The 24,154-nt window shown below is 45.7% G+C and overlaps 1 protein-coding gene across 4 annotated transcripts in view; it reads left to right on the forward strand.

Moving 5' to 3' along the window:
• Nucleotides 1–24,154, forward strand: part of LOC119432577 (putative ferric-chelate reductase 1) — a 365,279-nt gene that overhangs the window by 17,095 nt on the left and 324,030 nt on the right. The gene's annotated exons all lie outside the window — the stretch shown is intronic.

Genomic DNA, 24,154 nt, shown 5'->3' on the forward strand with positions numbered 1-24,154 from the left:
GGCGTCGCGCGGCGTCGCCCGTCGCCGTCGCCGTGAGGTTCCGTATGACGTCATTTGGAGATGAAATCGTCGCCGCGCGCCGAAACGCTGTATGTGCGAGTGAAAGGGCGCGAGGGGCGCGTCTTTCACGGGGAGTGAACGCACGGCGGAGAACAAACGCGCGTTCTGCGCCGTGCTCGCTTAAGGGCTGCAGAAGTAGGCGTCTCTTTTCTCCTTTACAATCACCCTATATGTAGAGCAAACGCGCCTTCTTCGGACGCGCGAGAGGCCGTGGGGGAGGGGGAGGGAAGGGAGGCGACGTTTAGCTGCGGCACCAAGTGCCTATTTATATCAGAGGCTCCAGCAACAGTCACCAACGCCGCACGCATTTTGAGCTAACGCGGGCAAAACGCCGATGGCGTCGACAACAGTTCTGCGTGTTGTTGCTACCAAAGCCGCTCACCTTACTTCGTATGACATTGCTGTGTTGCTAGGTAAGTGGTTCTTGAGGGAAAGGGAAAGGTTGGCGCTATCTTCTGCAGCCCTTGAGGGAGCACGGCTCAGCGCCAATGTGTTGCTATCGCATTCATTGCTTCGCCCTTAGGGCGAAACTGTGACATTTCTCTTTCCCTCCCCGCGACACACCAAACGATCCTGATTAATCGCGCGCGTTACATAATCAGGCGCTGGCGCAGCTTTCCCCTGCACCCGCTCTTTCTTTCCTTCTGTTTTTAACACGAAAGTGTTTTATGCCGGGGTCCACCAAGACTTCACTGACGTATTTCCGTCACGGAAATACGTCATAGAACATAATACAAAGAAAGAAACCAGAAGAAAAAAGTTCCACAAACATGCAAAATTTGGGAATCGAACCCACGACCTCTCGGTCCGCGACGATAGATCGCCGAGCGTTTAACCCATTGCGCCACAAACGCATTTGCAGAGAGCTACACAGACGCGCCTTATATATCTAACACTCCTCCGTGTACCCGCGCTCTTGCTCGGGGCGGTGCCGCCGCCTACGAGCAGAAAAGAGAAGTACTGCATTATGACACTAACGCGCACCGACAGTGAACGCTTCAGTGGTCTCTGCACTACGACGCCTCGATGCCAGCATTCGAAGGGACGCTGGCATCAAGAAGCACTACCAACGCCACCTAGGTGGTGGCGTTCACCGTACTCAGCACAGCGGAGCGAGGCCTCCGCAATTAGCTCTGAAAATGTTTCTGAAGTTGATCGCGGAGGCTGCAATTACGACGCGCTGTACGCGCTGATTTGACTCGGTGACGATTCAGTTACGTGCTTTGTCTTGCGCGTTGTATTAGTGTGTCAGTTACGTGCTTCGTCTTTCGCGTTGTGCTAGCGTGTGCATCGTAGTGCTGCTAGTGCAGCTTCCATATGCACGACGGTTGCTCATGGTCATCGACGTTGGTAGTCGTGATGGAGGAGACGTGCCACCAGGCGTCAGCGTGGGTGCATCAACGCCTAAGGGCGCTTTAGCCACAAAACACCAATAGACATTATATATCAATGTGCAATAAACATTACACTACTTCTGTCAAGACACGTTTCACTTTCGTGTTCTATACCGATTCCTATATAAGAGGGATCAACCACACTTTTTATTTTTTGTCCCTCGCTCATACCCGCATACCCAATGCGGGTATGAGCCATTGTAGCTTTAGCGGTTACATAGAGGGCACAGCCAGCGTATACAAGCTTCGCTTGAAAAACCAGCTGCTCTCAGAGCTGCACAGGTGGCTTGTGCTCGGCACGCGCTCGTGCCACTGCTCCCGCGTTTCTCGTTGTCGTCTGCTTACACAGCTGGCTGCGTTGCCGCTAATCATCCCAGCGTAGAATTTCACTTCCCTGCTGTCATAGTAATGGGAGGCCGCGTTTACGGGGGTATGAGCCATTGCTTCAGGGGGTATGAGTCATTCATTCTCTTACGTATCGGACAGACTTAATTTTGAAGAAATTTCATGGAAATCTATCCCGAATGAACGCGCTCGGGAAAGGGCTCGTTGTCGAAGTGCCAATTCTAGCGTGAAGGCTTCCAAAGCCCAGGCGAAGCATCAGCGAAGAGCCGCGGACTCCGATTTCAGGGAGCGCGGTGTTGAGGCCAAACGTCAGCGTCGTCTAGTCCTCCAGGAACCTGACAACGGTGGTGCACGCCTAGGCAACGCTAGCGCCAACTTCCCCAGTGCGACGGCTAGGTTTTAACGCTAGTTTCTCAACCGGAACATCGGAGCCAGCTGCAGTGCGTGTGACCGGTTGTGGTTCGAGCACAACGTAGCACTCGTCAGTGCAATTCGTTCGGAGGAGCACCGAAGAAACACATGACAGGCTTCGCTTACCTCCATCACCTCGACAGGGGAGGAACTACTGATCTTCTTTTTTCTCTTTGTTGGTGAGCACAACCTTTGTATGATGTAGCCTGCTACTGTTGTCACAATTAGTACTAACCCCCATCTGTTTCCTGTTAGTACATTTATACCTCCCGTACACCTATAGATATTATTGTACACTTGCGTTTTATGTGTACTACTAATGCAATAAATTCAACTTCAATTGTCTCTCAATTGTGGTCAGGAAGTCGCTATCATACATGCGTTGTCGTATACCATGATCGTGATGGCGTCGTGGCCGCCGTTCTCGTCATACAGTTGTCAGGCGGTCCATGTCATACCGTCGTCATGACATCTTCGTCGTTCTATCGCCGGCACATCAGCTTAGTCATCTGACTGTCGTCACAATAGTCGGCACACCATTGTCGTCCCGATATCGTCGTCAAACAATTTTCGTAACGCAGTGGTCGTAACGCCACCTTCGTCATACACTCGTCGTCGTACCTGATACCTTATCCTGATACCTTTGTCATGGTATCTTCGTCATTACGTCGTCGGCCATCGTCGTCATGGATTCGTTGCCATACCGTTGTTGCGAGGGCGTTGCGTCATCGTCATTCTGACTCCTGTCATCCCACTCTCGTCATGCCATCGCCGTGAAGCCATCATTGTCACGCTGTTTGCTTGCCGTCCTCATTGCTTCAGAGACACTATATCCTGTAGTCGTCATCTCGTCTTCATCATGCTTCTTTCTTCGTTAAAATTGACGCCATTCCGTCTCCGTAATTCTAGCGTAATCGTGCTGCCGTTATTCAACTGAGATTGCGCCGTTGTTTTCGTGCCGTCCCCGTCATTGCGTCATCGTCAGACAGACGTTATCATACATTTATTGTCATGTCATCAGTGGTATTGTGCGTCGCTGCCTGGCTTCAATATTAATCGTTATAGCTTCGACAGTCGTCCTGGGATCAATTCTGCCGTAATGTTTTCTTTAACTTTAGAAAACGAGCTTTACGCGAACGCATTAGTAAGGATGTGTATTGATGCACACATACACAAAAAAAAAAAAAAAAAAATCAGCCGCTATCAAGAGCCCCGATGCCGGGGCACAACTATGGGCGCTGTCCAGAGGGCCCACGATGCGGCGGTCGGGCATGGCCTGACTTTCCCAACGTGGTAGCGGCCCGCAGCGCGCTGAGTCGCGTACCCCAGGACTTTCAATAAAGTTTTGCATGCACCCATCCATCCATACGCGTATGACTGTCAAGCCCATTTACCGCTCTTCTTTTTATTTAGTTGACGCATTTTTGTCTGCGCCCCTCTTGGCCAATCCCTCTTAAATGTGCACTCGCCAAAGCTTGAGCTAATCATCGTCATCATAATGCGCAAGAATGCTTAGCAATGGTTTTACCGGGGGAGCGCAGTTACAAAATGAAATTTTCTCACTAAATGACTCCGACCACCTAATTACTGACGCTGCTTCCCTGTTCTTGCGCTGTATAATTGATCTGATAACTGGCTATCCCTGAAATGTAGTTTCTTTTCAGTGCCACCTATGCACTACCACTCTTCCCGAAGGTAATTTTCGTTTATCGTATCATCATCAGAATCACACCTAATGCCATCGATCGGCGCCTGCCGCAAGGCCGCGTTCGTTTTGCTCGCGCCACCAGAAGCAGAAAGAAGAATCCTGCGCTCGAACCTCGGCTGCGACCCCACGTTGACATGGCGTCACCTTCACAACTAGCCGCCTCTAGCGGCTCCGTTGCGGTGGAACAGGGCAAGCCTACGACGCCAGAAGAGAAGCCAGCTAAGCACTACGGTAAGCAGTCGATTATATATATTTACAGGGTGTCCCAGCTATCACGCAGCAAGATTAAAAAAAAAGAGGAATGGCGTTACGCTAAGCAAACCTAGTGCGTATTGTTTCCAGTACAGTGGAGTAGCCGCCAGTAATTCTTTCGTTACTGAGATTTATTTACCTAATTGTAATTAATTATCTAACTCGAGAAGTACTGACCTAATTATCAAAGTGTCAATGAGAAAATTGTAGCGCAGCCTGAAAAACTCAGTTTTTCATGTTGCTGGCTATTTAAGCATTACGCGCAAGGAGCGGCGCAGGAGTATTATTCAATTCTCTCCCAATAACAACATGGCAGTGGCTATTCTCCCGGCAGCCGGGAGTACTTCTGCAACGAATTTATGCCGGCACTCACCTCCCATCGGCTATTAGAAGGTTAGGGTATGTTATGTTAGGTTATGTTAGGTTAGATTAGGTGAAATTAGGTTATGTGATGTTAGGTTAGAGCGCACCTGCAGGCCGTTTTTCCCCGGCAGTTTGTCATGTGACTCCGAGCGCCAATAGGAGGTGAGCGTCGGGAGAAATGCTGCCGGGAGAATAGACTCACCCTAACAACATGGCCGCTGCAGCAGCCATCGAATCCGTGACCTCCTGATTAACGTCGTACGGTACTGAGTCGCCGCGACGAATAGCATTTCGATTCTCGGCAATGCGTGTGGCTAGGGTGAGTGTTCCCCTTAACGGAATTAATTCGGTCGAGGTCCGCAGGGTTGAGGTGCTCAAGTCCAGTAAGCTGAGTGGCTGTAACGTGTTAGCTCGAGGTCGCGCGTTCGATCCCGCTCGCGGCGGCCGCATTCTGATTTTGGCGCGAAACGCAAAACACCCGTGTACTTAGGCTTAGGCTGACGTTAGAGAACCCCAGGTGGTCAAAACTGTTCCGGGGTCGCCTGCTATACGGCGTGCGTCGTAATCAAATCGTGCTTTTTTTTCTTTTCACTTGAAAACCCTAGAATTGAAAGGTTTAGGTGAATTTGCCAAAACGAAAGCTGCCACACGCGGGAGCGTCGCATGAAGCTATGGGCCCAGAATAATCACGGGAACTGAATGGCTGGAATATTTCGCTAGTAGCGAGCCAAGGGACAATGAAATCTGATTGTCTTCATTGCATGTTTGCCTGATGTGAAAGCAAGGATAGATAACCGTATACGGGTATATATCTAGCGCGCCAGAAACGTCTCAACTACCAGTGATTACTACTTATAGGTGGCTCCTGCAGTGTGCCTTTACCACGGAGAAAGAATAACTTCTTTGGTCGTAAGAAAGAATAACTTCTTTCTCCGTAGCCTTTACCATGCCTCTCTAATCGTGCAGGAACAATTGGGAGTGGAGGGGGGACTTTTGAAATGGGCGTGTTAATCGCAATTCTATCATATTTCGCGCTTGATAACTTTTTTCAAGATTTTTGCATCACACAGAGAATGAGAGTAGTGGCGTGTGCGCATGTATGTCGGAGGCCGCACTAGGTGATGCTCAACTGAACGGATAGTTCTCATTTACGATCGTATGTGCAAAGAAAGAAAACAAATAAAAGAATAAAGACAGATTGGTTAACGAGAGTTCGGCTACCGTGCACTGGGATATGGGGAGTAATGCAAATATAGTGAGTCAAATAAATTCTTAGAATGAAAGTTCACCACAAGCACGGAATAGCAGGCCGAAGACTGCGCGCACATCTGTATTGTTGAAGAAATTCAGAAGCCAGTTTGTGAGCTACCTAGGGTAGCACGAAGTTTTATGCTGGTCTACGGTCCCTCAGGCCGGACGAATTTTCCTTCAACTACGAAGCTTTATTTCCTAAAGAACCCGCATGGGTTTCCTTCATGGCGTTGCGCTATTGCAGATGGATGACGATCTCTCCCTTTCGTTACTCTTCCTCCTCCTACTCCGCTTCGGCAGAACTGAGTTGTAAGGTAATACTGTAGTGATCGAGAACGACGTTGCGCGCATTGCGAAGAAATTCTTGAGAAGATGGCTTTCTCTGATGCGCTCGTGCTGTTCTGGTGAACGAGCTAAAAAAAAAGCCACAGAAATCGCGGACAACCTGCTGCGTTTTTTCTTCACTACAATTTCTCCCACGTAATGCCAGTAAGACACAGGAAACATGGCATTATCTAATAAATAGGAAGAGTAGTTCGTTTGCTATACAAGCTCTTCGGCTTTCTTTGTCTGTCACGATTCGTTTTCTGGGGCTGCTTGGGGTTGTTCCTGTAACAACTCTCATAAAAACAACAACAAAAAAGCAAAAAGAAAAAAGTCGCAGGTAGGGATGGCTGGTTAACAGTCAGGTTGTATGGCTGGTTAACATTCAGGTTGTACGTCTATATCTTTCTTACTCATGCAGAAGCTATACTTAAGATTGCAAATGAAAGAACTGCCACTGCCACAGGTAAATTACTAGAGCATCGTATCATGTGCGCCGGTTGGGAGTTCCCCCGGCAGCGAGTTGGTCTTTGTGTCCACGTTCTTACGTGGTATATTGGCTATGTCTACGCTCTTTATAAAAAGAGAAGTTAACATGCCCTATCTATTTCTTAGATCCATTGTCTGTTATGTTCACGTGATTGTTACGAACACGTCCAAAATTGTGTTACCGTACGTCTGACAAGCGTTCGCAATAAATACAAGGCTTGTACATTTGGAGCTATAGTTTAATCAGCCGATTCTATACGTTACGTCGCTCAGACCACTTCATGACTCGGAAATGCCAGAACAGACCTTGTATTTAATACTCTTCTTTTTCTATTTCCAGCTCACAATCCTAAAAAGCAAGGTGAGGGCTTGAACCTGTGCCTATCTTTTTTTATGGTCCATGTTTTTAGGTGCAATAAACAACACATATATCATTTGCAAAGTTTATTCGTCAAGAGGTGGTAGCCACTTCGTTCGCAGTGTATTAGAACAAAAACTACCAAGTATAGCATGAAGGTGACTGTGCATGGTCGCGATTTTTGTAGAACTGGCGGTGAGTATAAACAAATAGACTCCAAGAAATGTTTACTTAAAACCGCAGTGGCTCTAATTCCCCTTTTCTTGTTTTAGGACACAAAGCCAAGATTGGTAAGTTTCACCATACATTTTTGTATACACAATATATATATATATATATATATATATATATATATATATATACAGAGAATTTATACAATTATACAGAGAAATTTTATAAATTAGCTCCGTGTGCTTGCAATCGCACTCTTGCCGAAGGCCTCACCCCGACCGAAACGTCGAAATTCAAAATGTTATTTTGCGTTTCCTACGTGCGCCTGCACTCCTTTTCATTTGTTAAACACCGGATCGGACGAAATACTTCCTTCCTTTACATATATATATATATATATATATATATATATAATGATGGTTACGGTTCCCACTTTGCATCGTAAAATGTCTGTACCCAAAATGTTTTTCGTGCATCTGACAGCTATATTCAATCTCCATGCATTCTTGCCGATCCTCCAGCTTGCTCTTTCTTACTTCCGTCGTGCATGATTATAGCACAGCGCTGCACACTAACAATACTTCTATCCCTTTTGATGCCGAAACCAAACTGCATGGCAAATGCCCTACGTGGAAGGCACATTTTCGACCACACGTTCCTGGTTTAATTAGGTCTAAATAATAGAATCCAAAATATTCGCCCTACAAGACAATTGTTGCCTCTATTAGTCGGCTCGCTCAAGGCGACCGGCGCCAAATGATAACAATAAACTCGTTTCAACTTCGTACTGCCTTATCGATCGCAACTATTTTCTCCATTCTCACAGCTGAAGGAATCAAGAGTCCCAAGAGTAAGCACCGATGGCTGCATGTGATCAGTGTACTCGAAATGATTTCGTCGAATACTTTTGCTAGTGAACAGAGGAAATATTTTTAAAGCCAATGTGTGATATCACTTGCCGCGTTTGTTCGCACGAAGTCGATGCAACGCTGCTATACACCGTCGATTATTTGGGAAAACATATTTACTGCTTTCATGTATACCCAACTGCAGTATACGTCACCGCGGCGATTGGAGCCGGTGCATACTTTTTTTTAACACCGACCATAACGAACCACTTTAGTGAGTGACTGCAGCAGGATGCTCTTTTGTGGTCATTCACATTAGACCACAGTCGATCGTCATATGCAGCCAGCCAACAGTTGCATGGCTCGTAAAGCACGTGGTCACGTGATCATTCGATCTCGAGGGTAAAGGGCCACTAATGTAACAGTAATGGCGAACTCGATAAATTGCACCTGTGCGCACCGGGGTTCCCTGGAGCGATGACGATTGTATGAAACGTCGTGGCAGAGCGCGCCGGTGCGAATAGCCGAATTCGCCATCAATCAGTTAAGATCGATTCAATGCTGAACTGCAAAAGCACACGAAAGACGAAGGACACAGGTAGAGTCGCTGACGAGTTCAGCATTCGTTTGTTAAACCTGCTTGTGTATTTGGTCTTTGGTGGGGGCAGCTCTTGAACCGTTCGTCGTTACCAGCTCGCCCAGGCTTAAGTTCTACTATAGTTACGATTGGTAAACTCTTCCACCAAAGTTTTGTTTCCTTTAATTTAACTATAACAGGTTCATCACTAGACGAGAAAAAGAAGGCTGAACTTCTCCTTTATTCACTTGGGCGACGAAACCCCTGCAATGGTTCGTTGAGTGTGACATCATGGATTTTGAAATATTTCCTCATATTTCGGCCATTGTGGGGCAACAAAAAAAAAAAGTGGTTGAAACTTGCGAGGTGCCGTTTTCGGAGCCATAATGGATTTCATTTGAATGCGGGAAAAACAGTTTCCTAAATAAATATGCTGCAGAAAACTTCGATTGACGTGGTGGGCGTAAAAAATTCACTTCTGATTGCATAAGATGACAAAATTATATCGCTAATACACTGCTGGTTTCAGCCGCAAGAACGCTCAGCATTACTTTTTTTTATTTGATCCGTCTTAGCGGAGTCATCCTGCAGGTTCAAGTGAACGAGAATACCCGTCTAAAGGAACATCGAAATTCACTCGACGAAGAACCAATACTCCCGCCTAGCCAACCACACCGAAAAGCTGTCGTTGTAAAGCTGTCCTTTCTGATACCCACGATTTTGTTTACTCATAAAAACAAACTAGCACGCGAAATAACCGAGGCCTTCCATATCAAAAAGCGTGCTGATATGTGCCTAAGTCAGCCACCTGTAGCACTAACAGACAAGGCATTCGCCTTTTTGAGCGTCACATGATTTTGGTAACATACGTAGCTCTGTGGATATTTTTTGATTTCTTCAATATCTTGAGCTTGATTCAGCATGCTTTTGCACATGCTCACTTTAGTCAGCCTGGGTGTGTATATATATATATATATATATATATATATATATCGCTTCCTTCCAAAGATAAACTGAGTTGCGAGTCAGCGGTTGTCTTACGTTTGCCTGGTGTCCTCGTTTCTTGCGTGCGCGCTTTAGTTTTCCTAATGAATAGCTGCCAACTCGCCCAACTTTGAGTAATTTTACCATTGGGAGTTTACAGACTATTTTGATACACTTGTGAATTTAATATCACCAGAAGTTTTTCTGGTACATGCAGGTAGACTTGTTGGGCTTCTTTTTTCACGTCTCACGTTTTTTTTATGCCCCGTGCTTGAACTAAAGTCCACAGATCGTGATAATCGTTATTGCTAGGGTGAGTAGATTTCCTGATCTAAACGCATTGCTCCTGAACACCATGCATGCAATTTTGTCTTTTTGTTTTCAAACTGACTTTGCAGGACGTCAAGGTAGAGAGGGTAAGCTGCCTCCGTACTGCCTCAATAATTGTTGGGTGTTGTGTTCGTGATAGTTTTTACTACGATACCGTAATATTTCGTCAGGCTTCGCTGGATACGTAACTTCCTTAACTAAGGAACTGTTTGAAATGTGTAATTTCCGATATGGCTTACATTCCTTATCAGATTGCACTGCTCATGATCACTGTTCCTTCGTTCGTTCTTCACTGATTTAAAACTGACTCGATGGCTTTGCAGGGAAGTCAGACAGAGATGGTAAGCCGCCTCAATATTTGTTGGATGATTGTATTCGTGGTACTCTGCGAAATACCGTAACATTCCTCGTGGTATCACTAGTTGCAGAACTTCTTAATCTGAGGATATGTTCGGAAATTATTGCGAAGATAGGAGAATGTTTCAAACTTTTTTTTTATTCGCACAACTCTGGTAAGGAAATTTAGTTTGTGCTTAACGTCTACTCAGAGCGCACACACCAGCGCGAATTGTGAACATTTAGGTTCATTTTGAAATTTCGTGAGCACCTGACAATATGGCCAATTATAACGGTAGCAATCAACATATTCATAGAGTTGCGTGATACTTGGGATGATGTTTCTGGAAAAGTGTCTTGAATAAGCTATTGTGCTTGGCCACTTGTAGGAGCGTTCTGAACATCAATTTTACACTATGATCATTCACTTAGGTGTTGCGCTTTATCCCCAGCACCATCGCAGAGTGGGACTGAAGGCAGGCGCCGCCTGAAATTTCAACGAGATCAGTAATACCTTCCTGTGCTATTGTTTGTACTAGCATAGCAAACTCCGTAGCAAAGATGCGGCGACACAACGATAAGAAACGTCGCACGATTGATAAACTACCCAAAGATAAATAGTACTTCATATGAGAGAAGACACTGAATACGAGGCCTCGAGAGATATTCGCGAAACGTCAAGCGCGAAGTCCTTAGTGCAAATATTTGGCCCTGTGAGTACCAGTGCTGTGCTCAGCTAAGAGTGGACCACATTCTACTTGAAACGGACTGCGGCCGACGTGCTCGAAAATTTATGTTTACGGAAACGTGACTTCCTGTGACTCTGTACCGTGGCGACGAATTCTCATTCTTCGCCCAGAAGCAGGCCAGAGGTTACGCGCCTTTTTCCCATTGGGCATTCACTTATCATTTCCGAGTCATGTGCGGCGATTGGGCCAGCCGAAGCTGGTAGCCAGCCTATCAGCAGCCACTAGCAAGCCCACTGGAGCTCAGGCGCCAGTACTGATAGGTGGCTGATAACTGCCCATTTAAAAGGCGGGCAGTTGCTATTATAGGCTACTGTACCTCGCTGGTCACTGAAAGCAAGAAAGCCACTCGAGAGAACCTTTCTCACTGATAAGCGTTCAACCGCTCGGGCACTTTTCCGCGAAGCATACTGCTTGGCCACGCAGCTTGAGATAACCGGCTGAAAAAAAAGTAGGCATCCCTAAACCGAGAAGCGCTGTCGTCTGTGACAGTCTGGCAGATAGCGACAGCAGCACAGAGAATCCAGTATCATTGTGTTTGAAGGCAACGCACTTAGCCTTGCTACACGTTTTCCTCTGGAACACCCCTTGCAAACTTTCGTACATTACCAATTGTTTTCATCACTGAGACATCGCTTTATTTCAAAGGCCGAATTGACGAAGCGTTCCAGAATACACAGTAAGGTTCCAACGGGATGAGAGGAAGCCTGAGAAGACAGCAGAATTGCGGAGAAGATACAGAGGAAATAAAAAACGAGAATCACTGCAAAGCAAGGGAGATTCCAAAATAAAATACTCTTCGTTGCTTCGCATATTTTATGGTTCTAGGCGTGCATTTGCATAAGTAATTTTTCTGACACTCGCACAACAACTTGCCCAGGAATAAAATGTTTTATGAAACGTGGGTGGCGTACATACTTTTCGCAGTTTGTGTAGCGCATACTGCAATATACGAGAAGGAACATTCTCGCAGAGGTAAACATCACGCCCAGCTGTGCTAACATATCCGTAATGCAGACAGTATACCTGTTTAATTTCCTACTAAATGCTTGCTATAGCTGTGAAAAGAATTGTCTTTCTTGAGCACTGGGACTAAAAATACTGAAGAAACAAACTGTCGTTCGATTTAGAAGGGAAAAGAAAGCGACAGAGAATGAGCGCCGAATACACATAATTCATTTACATCGCTCAAGAGTAATGCGGGAAGAAAATAGGAGCCGTCGTATCGCATTACTTTGGTCAGCTCTTGTTCAGTGTTACAAGTCTTTATCGCTGTGAGCTCTCAGAGCACTTCCAATGAAGCAGGTGCTTAGTTTATAGAAACCTCGATGACTCGCGTATAAAAAAATAAAAAAATTCAAAGGGCATTTAGTTATCCCTGCGTGGATGAATGCGAAAGCATTGCGACCACGAAAGGTCGTGTGTTCGAGCGCCTTAATTACCTCTATCTTAATTACCTGTACCTTAATTAACGTTCCCTCAATCAGACCAAATGTCGTGGGTCCGACTCCCGCGAATGGTCATGGGTTCGAGTGTCGTAATGAACACTATAATAATTATACGTGCCTCAATTACCTCTACCTTAATTAACTGCTTCTTAATTAACTTCGCCGTAATACCAAAGGTCGTGGGTTCGACTCCCACTAAAGGTCACGGGTTCGAGTGCCTTAACTGTCCTTATTCAATGTGTCTTAATTTGTTCGTCTTAATTGACACCAACGGTCGTGAGTTCGACTCCCACCAATGGTCGTGGGTTAGAGTGCCGTCGTGAACTCTATATTAGTTAAACCTGCCCTACTGAACTTCTTAAATTCGCCTTAATTCACTCTGCCTTAAGTAACGTTGCCTTAATTGACGTCATCAACGGACTCGATCGGCTCACTTTGGCTCACTTTTACAGCGTAAGCTGTTATGGGCTCATTCCAATAGCCGTTTCGGGTCGCGATGATGCCGCCGCCCCTATAGCTGCTATCGCATGCGAAAAAAGTACCCGCAGCCGAGATCGAACCCAGGCCCACTGCGTGGGAGGCGGATACTCTACCACTTCAATAAAGAACTGAGCCACGCAAGCGCTTGGTATCCGAGGGCGGGAAACGCGCCTATAAACGCACCCTATGCAGGCGCGCAGGCGCAGACGACGAGATGCGATTCAGACGCGGAACGCAAACAACGCGGTCCCAAGCCTCCGCCGGTATTGTGGCTCCATCTAGTTACGGCGCAGGCAAACGCAACCTTTCAGACACTGTAAATTTTGCTGCCGCCTTAACTAGATGGCGCTAACATACCGACGGACGTTGGGTGCCTCGATGCCAGCGTTTGGCGGCGCTGGCATCGAGGCACCCTAGACGGACGCTCGGGATCACGTTGATTGCGCTAGATTGGGCGCGTTGCAATGGGAGCGAATGTGACAACCGTAGTTGCAATGTCGGCCGCTTGGCTGGGCCAAACGGCGCTAGCCATCGGCGATGGAACGCGTCGGCTTGTACGCGCGACGGTGTCCCAAGCGTGTTCCTGGCGCGTTCACTCAAATTACTAGGTATTACTGTCGAAACTCTCGTCTAGCTTACTGTGTGACTGTGCTGCGTGTGCCGCGCAGGCCTGGCATTTTTTGGACCATCATTGTCACGCCAGCGCCGGATTTTCCGCGCCTCGTAAGCAACAAATTCTGGGAATTTTGTCTTCAACATGTGCACGTGTGAAAGCACCACTTGACCGGAACTCATCCTTGCTTGTGCAACATTACCCTACTTGCCGAAAAGCTTACAGTATCCCAGTCGGCGTTTTGCGCGCATGCTCAGGAGCGCCCTAGACGCCATGTGATTAAATAACACAAACCGTAATTGCCAAAGCTGCCATGACTCTGAGGGGTTGAATGCGCACAACGGCAGCATCTTAGTGGTTAGAGCCCGCTTTCATTTGAAGTTGCGGAGAGTTAGCAAGTGTCAGTGACGATTCTAGTGTCAGCAGAAAGATCGCACATGAAAACAGTTGTGAGCTTTCAGGAGTACAGTTTAAGAGGAAGCTCTGCATTTAGAAGTTTTATTTAAATACATGGGAAGGCAGAAATTTTTTCTCGGCATTCATTGTACCGAATTTGGAGAGATGTGTCGTGCTTTAAAACAAGAGATAAAAGAAGAAAAGAAGGAGCTACCGACTGTAGGGTATTTTCGATTAAAGCCTTTACACTTCCTTTACGAAAATTGCTGAAAATCACGAAATTAAAAGAAAACTGAAGGATTGAGTTTAGAACTCCCTAACTTTATAACAAAAAAAAAATCAGAGCCCTTCCACTACTGCGACTATGGTGGGTCTGCTATATTGAATACTGCTACAGTGAATTTATATGTTGTCATTATGGACTATATTGAGCTCCTTCGGCATCTTCGTCAAAAAATGTCACAGTTTCGCCCTAAGGGCGAAGCAATGAATGCGATAGCAACACAGCAATGTAATACGAAGTAAGGTAAGGTAGCAATATGAATTGTAGTAAACATGAGCTGATTAAGTAAGCAGGTGTGCTGCGGCGTAAGTAGACCGACATGAAGAGAGACTCGATGACCACGAGAAGGCGCGTGTGAAACGGTGGTGTTGATGAGAAGCGCTTCCCGTGGGCAGCGCGTGCGAAGGGACACACCTGTAGCGCTGCACTGCCGATCCGGGCAGCATTTCATGTGTAGCGTGCGTTGGAAAATGTGGCCCGACTATTACTAACTGAATGAACAAGCGTGGTGTGAGCGCACACAAACAAACATGAATAGATCACACTAAATGACTGCAGACAACGACTGTCAAAACGCTAGCAGCAAGCGCATACGCCGCAGCGGCGAAGGTACGTGCGGTCTATCGCTTCAACGGAAAAGCAAGGACACCGGTGTCTTGTTTTCGCCCGGCGCGATGGCCAAGTAGTGCGTTTTCCGCGCCAAGTCCGCCCGCGACGCCGACGAGATCCCTCCCGCTCCTGCTCTCGGCGGCTCATACCCACATTTCCAACGCTGGTATGAGCCACGCGTGATTTCTTTTTATCTTCCTTCGTTCCTTCTTTCTCTTTCTTTCTTTCGTTCCTTCCTTCCTTTCTTCTTTCTTTCTCTCTTGCTTTCTTGTCCTTGGTCGTGACGTAACTGACGAGGATGTGATGGTATTGATGTCATGACCTATCAGTCACGTTAGTCATACATTCGTAGCCTTCGAGGCCAATTTTGGTATACCTGTATACGAAGGGAGCGAGACGCCATAAGACGAGACGCCACAAGATGGTTGCCTACTTCCAGTGTACACGGACGCGATCTCCGGAAACCTAGCCCTTCACAGCTTCGCTGTAAAAATGGTATCAGATTCTGTAAACTGCACCTACTGAGACATCGAATGCGGACAAGATTGTGATTTCTACGCTGTCCTGAACTATACCGCTAACGTGTGAGTGCAAACCTTTGTAAAATCCTCATAAACCTTGTAACAGTTTCCCGTAAGCCTGCAAACTCAAATGCCGTAATTGTGTACCTCAGAATGTGCACTATACAGAGTACAATAAGAGATCCTCGTGTAGAAGTTCGTTTTTTTTTAAATTTTGGGGTTGAATTCCTGGTGTGTGAAATTTAAAATTCTGCTTGCTTCAGTCGGTATTATTCCTTTTTATCCCCTAAATGCAGCAACTAGAATTATAATGATTCCAGACGTTCTCTAAGGAGAGAACTTCTGAATTTCCACGTTCACATAGACATTCACGTCTATGTGAACGTGGAAGTACGAGTTGGCGCCGAGCTAATATTTCTTCATAAGATGACACTGGTCTTTGTGTACGCCTACAGTGAGTTTGTTTAAGCTTAATACATTTTTGCGAACCATAGTATCCTGAGTTACAAATCGAGCTTCCTTTGAAGATCTTTATGCGAGGCAGAAAAGCGAGAATTAAAAGATCGAACTCAGTGTATGAATAAATCCGGGTTGCGCTGGTCTCTTTTTTCCCGTTGCAGAAAAACAGCGACGTAAGCACACACTGACTTTTGTCATACTACTTTGTTCTGAATGTACGCCGCGTCTTAGCCGAATAGTGCCAAACCCTAACAAACCTGGCTATGTGCTGCGTGAATGCGACCGATCCAGTTTTGTTGATTGTCCTCCTGAGGGAAACATGGTACTTTTACAGCGGATCTAAGTCATCGGCCAAAATTAACCAACTTCTAAGACATTGATTGAAACGCAAAATAATCAATGGCAAACTTGTGGAACGTATTGAGAAATATTCATATGAATTTTTTTATAAAATCGCTGCTGTGGTTAAAACTGTGTGGAGCTCTCAAGAATGGGCACGACATATGATAAAGTACTATGTGAAAAAAGTCGCAGTTTCGCCCGACAGGCGAAGCTTCGATTGCGATAGAAAATTAGTGGACCCAGTATACAAAGTAAGGATAGAAATTTTATCAGCCGTATAAACTTGTAAACATAGGCATACTAACTAAATTAACGAGCATGGTGTCACGCGCGCACAAGCAAACATGAACGCATCTCACTTGAAGACCGCGGAAATCTGGCTGTCAAAACGCTGGAGGGAGTCGGCGCAGCAGCGAGCGAATTGAGCTTCGTGCCGGGCGCTCGCATCAAGGCGATCTGAGCTGCGAAAACACAGGGAGGGCAGACTGTGCCCCGCTGCACATGGCTTTCAAGATACAGCGGGGCGGGTGGGCGCTCGCGGCGCAGAACGACCCCCCCCCCCCCCATTGCCCCCGAAGCCAGCCCGGCGGGAGCGCGCGCCCGCAGTAAAGCCTCCCTATCCTACCTCGGAGCGTTGTGCGCGACTGGAAGGCTGCGCTTCCTTCCCGCTTCCCGCCCTTGTGTGCGCGAGCCGCGATGGCCGGCTCACCGTCGCATGTTTTTACTCGCACATACAGCGTATGGCGCACGCCGACGATTTTATCGCCCGTGGACTTCATACGGAACCTCACGGCGACGATGACGACGACGACGGCGGAATTTCGCCTAGAGTATCCATATAATTGCTATCGCAATAATAAACATTTGCGCGCAGCGTTATTAATGCCATCAGATATTCTTCGAAGGTATCATCAATGGTGCATACAGACAGGACACTTGAATAGGCCGTAAGTAGGAGACGGATCTCAAGAAACTGCTCTGGCATCCAATTTTACAATTATAAATTTCCTGCTGTGGTGACGGAACGAATGGAATTGTGGAATTATAACGATAACTAGAGCATACAAATTCTTCAAGTCCTTTCAGCATTCTTGAGGTTTACAGACTGTGTAAAGGGCGACGAGCTTACGGCGGCGGAAGGCGATGCTTCGCAGGCTAGCTCTTCGCCGTTGCGTCACCACGATCATTTTGGCTTGCAGCCAATTCATTAGGTGTGGTAGGCACGCAGCGCTGATCATTCCGTCTAAGCATTTTTTTGTAGAGGAACTAATGTCATTGCGGAGTGCCTAGTCACATGCTACATATTGACACATCACACATCGTTTCTATAGTGACCCGCAATAATAAAACTGAAACAGCTACCCCCATGAAAAGAAATGTATTGTGTATTTCTCAATATGCTTTATAGCATCTTCACTGAAGGTTGTGTTTTAAAATCATTGCTTGAAAAATAGCTAAATAATTTTGTAAATGTGACTTAAACTCACAGTAAAATACCTTGTGTCAAAAGGGGACAGCGAACAATACTGATTTGGTACCATCCGCGTAACATGCACCCAATTTATTAAGACTTCGTACAATTAATGCGAAACTTTTATTACATTGACACCGGCGCCGTTTTCTCCAAAAGAAACTGCAAAATTGAAAGCTGCGTATTCGAATAGTTTCAAAACGGGTGGCACGGCGACAGAAATTAGATATCCATAGTCTCTTCTAAAAGCATGGATATAGTATTTTTTTCTCTCAAATAGCTGGTACAATGACCGTATATGTGAAGCGCTTTAGTATTGCTGGGAAAATAATTTTTGGCATTACAAAAAAGGCAAACGCATTGTAAAGTGAAAGGGGCTTCGGTTATGTTAACAGGTTCCATAATTTGCTATATTTTAGAAGTGGCTACAGACGTACTCAAAAATTGATAAGGACTCCTTGGTCCGTCTATTGCAACAGTATTGAGGCGAAAAGGTCATTGTGAAACTATGTTTAGTATGTGAACTTCAAAAAAGTCGAGTTGCGAAGGCAAACAGTACCGCTGGTTTAAATAGTCACAGGTGCTATGTGCATTCAGTCGCTGTGCTTGCGAAGTTTGGCGTTGAAAGGGCATTCACTGCTGCAATATCTCCATATAAAGCTCTCAAAGACAATACACAATTGTGAAAGCTAAGCAACGTGTCCTAATTACCTGCACACCATGATAATAATACATTTTAATTGCTTCTCATTAGAGTTAGCGATCCATAATACACTGAAAACTGAGCTACTTGTTTATAACGCGGCGCGCTTTTTCAGAATCCCACAGTAAGTTTTTCACTTTCACTATTTCATTTACGCGCGCCAAGAAGTGTAATTGTGTGGCTTACCTTTCTCCAGTTTCTTGTGTTCATCTTTGTGCACTTTATTTACTGCTTACTCAACGTTCTTGACTCCTTGTCCTGCGTCGTAGATTTGTTAGACGTTTCCCTGTGCGCTGAGTTGTGTTGGCAGTATGCGTATTAATTTTATCTAATGAGCCTTACGATCTGCACCACCCTCTGATACGTAATTCGACACTAGGCAATCAAGCTGTAGTGCTAGCTGTCTAACTAATTTCGACATCTATCTTTTTTCGCTGAATGCACTCATCTCTATTATTTTTAATTAGTTTTTATTTTCGCTCCTGTGTATCGTGGCCGCTTGCTGCACATTTTTTCTAAAATGCACCAAAGATTTATACAAACGTGTGAAAGGCGCAACCACATTTCCTTTCAATAACTGCAATTGTTCTTGTTTCTCTTTGAGTATCGCTCAATTTCAATACTTTTTTTCATTCGTTCGTCTCGCAGAGTTGGAAGACGTTGAAAAAATCTTAGAGGAGAGGGAGGAATTGAAGACTGCTACTACAGTATTCTACGGTACCGAAGCGACGGACAAGCCCGGAACAGAGCCGAAAGCCGCTCAAGGTATTTTGGAGTTAGAGATAGAACTGGCTAATCAGCTCGTAATCGCCAATCAGCAGCTGAGACTTACTTAGTTAAGGTGATAAGCCTTCCGAATTAAGAGTTCACGTTTTTTAGTGAGAACCGAGACACCTGGTAGAAGCGCACCAATGAATGCAAATGGGTTCAATGTCTGTCGTGGAAACTGAAAAACGCGGTAAATGTGTACGCGGAGCTTTATTTGCAGAAACTGTGCTCTAAATGTTGGCACCGTTTTTAACCGTGTAGCCCCCAACTTATCAGATATCCTTCGCTGAGCTTGATGCCTGAAAATTCTAATTTAGGCGCAGAAAACAGAAAACTTAGTGCACAGCCTAAAGTAGTGTTTTGTACACGCTGAGCGTGTTTTCTCTTGCGGATAGTTTAGGCAAGCATCGGATACTAAATACTCTTCAAAATCAATCAAACAATTTTAAAGTTTGAATAATATTTTGTATAACTGCCCGCTCCATTGCTCCAAATAAAAGGGAAAAAGTTCCACTTTTATTTGACGCATAACTGAATTTCAGCATTATAGGGTGAAGAAAGACATAAGTCATGATTCAACATAGATTTCGTAGAGAAACGCTAATGCAAATGGGAACACACTGTCCATTCTGGACAGTAAGTCTACGAAACTGACGTTTGCACGCAAGAGTGTAACTTACTTTCTCCATCGCATTGTCAAACATAAATATCAGTGTGAAAACGGTGCAATTTGCGATTGCTTCTGGCGTATTTTGTTGGTTAAAATGTTTTAAAGCGAAAGTTTCATTTCTGAACCACCAGCTTTTCACGTCGCTGGCTGGCGTTTATGCCACATAGATCAACACAGGACAGCATGAGTTTGGCGTTGGAAGTTTATTGGTTCCCGTGGAAATACAAAAAAAATGGTGGCTTAAAAATGTTCGAAGTGCAACAACATGCACAGTAAATGACAGTAGAGCATAACTATATCAGCCCTCACAGAAGTGAAAAACAAGGTAAAGCAAGCAAGAGTAATCTTTGTACAGCCTAGACCAATCACTTTAATAGCAGCATGCCGGCTTTGTTGGGACAATGGGAGTGTGCTTATGTCACGACAAAGGTAGGCTACATTGGAGCTTCGCAGGGTCACTTGGAAGCGACAAGTAGTTTGTGCCATGAGAAAGCACCAGTTTACCGATTCCGACAAGTGCTTTGCATCTGCCCTCATGATGCAGCCTGACTGATCTCAGGCGCATTGTAGTATTGTGCCTTGCGTGAGCTGGACATCGTAACAGTACATAACAAAGTGTTAGAAGAAAAAGCCTTTGTAGAAACTAACAATCTGGTGTCACAAAATAAAAAGAGCAGGCTACGATTTGAGTGATGTGTTCACATCCAGCGTTTACTTGGAAGATTTGTATAGGGGCCTGAGAACGAGTTCCTTTGGTTACCTTGCATTCAAATTTCGTTGTCACCCTCAAAAAAAAAACAAATAAACAAAAAAAACTGGCGCACATTTGTGGATATTGTCATGAACTGCTAAGGTCAGAGCTACTCGGTGAGCAAATGCCAACAAACAAGAAACGATGAGTTAGGATACGTCGAAAAAAAAAATGTCAGTGGATCCCACGCATATGCGAGAATCTATTATGCGCGAATATATCTTGATGTGTACGGAAATCTGTTTAACATCTCCTTCATTTCCATGTAGCCAAACACTCCTCGCTCAAGCGCGCACTGATGCAATTTTCTTTTCACTAGAATTGTTTCTCCACCCTCGGAATTTGATTGATGCCGACTTCTTTGCTTCTCTGCAGCGGACTTCAGTTTTTTGTTTTCGGCTTCTTCATTTGTTTCTTCTTGTTCTGCTTGTCTATTGGAGCGCCCACCCATTGGCACGCTCACTTCTGTAGATTGGTCAAGAAACCGCGGTCCAGAGAGCCAGGCGAGCGGGGCAACCGTTCGAGAGAGCCAGGCGAGCGGGGCAACCGGTCCAGGGAGCCTGAAGGGCTTGTGTTCCTGCTGGAAGAATGTTTACATACCTAGCGAGTGCGGTTGCCACCACGGCTACCGTCGCTGCTGCCACTGCAGATTCCCATGATGCATAGCCGACCCTACCTACGCGTCAACGTGCTCCACGGTGGAAGTTGTCTATTCCAGGTCTGTACGTCTTTGTGCTAGCACTCGAATTGCAGTGGAGTATGCACAGTGGCCCAAGGTGTAATTTTATTTTCACTAGAATTGTTTCTCCAAATCGGCAAGTCAGCGGCTTCTTCATTTGTTTCTTCTTGTTCTGCTTGTCTATTGACCCATTGGCACGCTCACTTCTGTAGATTGGTCAAGAATGTTTACATACCTAGCCATCGCCCAGATGCATATACCTACTGCTATTCAGGTACATAAGCAGTGGAGTATGCACAGTGGCCCAAGGTGTATAATCGGCAAGTCAGCAGACGCCATCAGCCAGCATCTTCCAAGTGGGGCAGCCAGCAACTTCCGTTTCAAAAATTGCACAAGAAAGGTCCTGCTCATAGAGAATGGTGGAAGATTAGCCTCCTCTTTTCTAAGCGATGATACATTTTGATGCGAAGAGTACGTTGATAGCCTGCGTAAAACAATTGTTTCTCCTTAGACTCACGAAAGCGCTTATAAGCAGTACGATGAGGAAGCTAATCGACGCATATTCCAATGATGCCCAAATAAGTAAGATGGGCGCAAATAATCCAGCCTAGTTTATGCGCGTATGCGCTGATGAAAAGCGTAGTATTTAACTCTAATAATAGCCCGCTCATCTCATTCAGTATATCAAATGTTACTTGAAATCTGACGATGACAGCTAAAGTAAAGGTTATTTATTTCTCCTCAAGGCCAATTAAAGAACTAACCTTGAATACGCTGACTGTCGCACGCGCACCATATTTTCCACGCTCATTTTGTCTTCTCCACCGATTTTTTTCGTCTTATCATCGTCGTAATCCTTTACCACTTCTATAGGATGCTTTCCGCAACAAAGTCATTAGTGTGTTCTCCAACGCTAGCGCTGCCAGTTCGCACGCTCAATCCTTATTCCTTCGTCTTGCTTTGTCCGCAACACCTATAGATCTCATTCACCTGGCGACGCGAACGTTTTTGCAGCTTTGGCGAGGGCAGCTTGCAGCAGTCGTCCTATACAGCAGAGATGGCCCGCGTCCTTTCACCCCGCAATTGTGTTTACCCTCCACGCTCTGGGTTCACTGCGATCTGGGCCACCTCTGCCCTCTGCTTTATTACGTCATGATACTAGGCTCGAAATTTCCCATTGCCAAACCCGGCATGGCGAAATCGGCGACGTGCAAATCGGCTCGGCTTACTCGAGGGCATCCCCATTAGATTTTATGACAGCCGGGGCAGGTAGCATGCCGGTCATGGATCAGGCGCGTAGGCGCGCAAGTCCTGTCTTCTAGTAAGCAATCGCTCACACAATTATACCGGTACACTGTTGCCTCCCCCGATGAGCACAACCAGCGCTGCACTCCCTGCGCTTATTCAGGTCTTTTGCAGAGAAACTAACACTAGAGAGATTTTTTCGTCCGCAAACTTCTTAAGCGTTTGCGGATTACCCCGACACCTAGTTACGGAATGCCTAAACTTGAGTGGCCAGGGTGGCGGTGCCACGTGGTGGCGCAAAGGTCAACCAGACATGCACAGGGCTATTATTGCAGTAACCATGCGTATTCTACTACGCTACTGGCGTAGATTTTCGGCAGTGGTGTCAACGTTATTAAGTCGACTTTTCAAATGCTTCTTTGACAAGGACACTTCTTGAACACGAAAGCAGTGTCTGTAAGGCATTGTGGTTAGACGAAGCGTCGCAAAATGTCACCACCAGCATCCGGTGACTCGGTGTCATGCAAACGTCACTGCTTATACCGGAATGCTGGAAACGCTAAAGCTCTCTATTGTTATTTGGCTTACCGTAGATTACCTGATTACAAGAGCCGTGAAGCTAACACGGCTAGTGGCATCTTGTGGCGCTTTGTCCGACTGCGATGCATTTGAAAGGTTTGTGTTCTGTTAGTGTTACGGTCAATGGGAAACCGTAAAGGACAACATGTTTAAGGCCAACTGCAACTGCATTGGACCACGTAGAAGGCGTAGCTTTAGGTAGTCTAGTAGCTTCTGTGCAAAATTCGACTTTTGTAATTCGAGTGGAAGCGTCACAATGCGCTTGCAGAAATAGCCGTTTTTTACCGAAACTAAAAAAATATGGCGCCAATAACGCTTGCCGGAAATGACGTCACGAGCGCCAGGCTCCTCAGCAGGACCGCTGAGAAAAGGCGGCAGCCACAGCTGTCTGCGGTGCGCTGAGAAATCTCGGAGAAGGCGCGCTGAGACTCGATGTTTATAGATAGCTATAAACGTTGCCGGAACTTACGTCATTGCGAAAACCGCCAGGTACACGCGTCGTCTGCTTAGGTGCTGTTTAAAGACAGCTAATAAAAACGAAACAATGCAATTACCAGTTCTGCGCCTTTGTCCAGCCGGCTTTAGTGGTATACAGGGTGTTTCAATTAACTTGGGCCAAACTTTAAAAATATGCAGATTCGTAGGTCGACAGAACCAAGCTGGGTAATGTTGTTTGCCGTCAGTTGTAGATACTCAGGTTATTTTTTGCAATCCGCCTAATTAGATAATGTCTATTAATTAATGGTCAACTTCTCAATTATTATAATTAGACGAAAAGTGTCAATGAGAAAGCTGTAGAGCAACATGAAAAACTCCCGATACAGCTTTCTGTTCCTCAATACGTGCTACATAAAACTGTTTTTCTGAGCGTTAAACAAGGTCGCGAATACACGCAAAATTGCCGCGAGACTGGCCGCTCGAGGCACTTTGCATGAATTCGCGGGCTTCTTTCACGTTCGAAAAAAAAATTATGTTGCACGTATTGAGCAGCAGAAAGCTGTATCGGGAGTTTCTCATGGTGCTCTGCAATTTTCGCATTGACACTTTGCATCTAATTATAATAATTGAGAAGTTTGTTAATTATTTAGGACTAATTATATAATTAGGCGAATTGCAAAAAATAAACTGAGTATCTACAAGCGAAGGCAAACAAAATTACCTTGGTTCTGTCGAGCTACGAATTTTCTGTA

Source organism: Dermacentor silvarum, chromosome 11, assembly GCF_013339745.2.
Source record: "Dermacentor silvarum isolate Dsil-2018 chromosome 11, BIME_Dsil_1.4, whole genome shotgun sequence".
NCBI classification, from domain to species: domain Eukaryota; kingdom Metazoa; phylum Arthropoda; class Arachnida; order Ixodida; family Ixodidae; genus Dermacentor; species Dermacentor silvarum.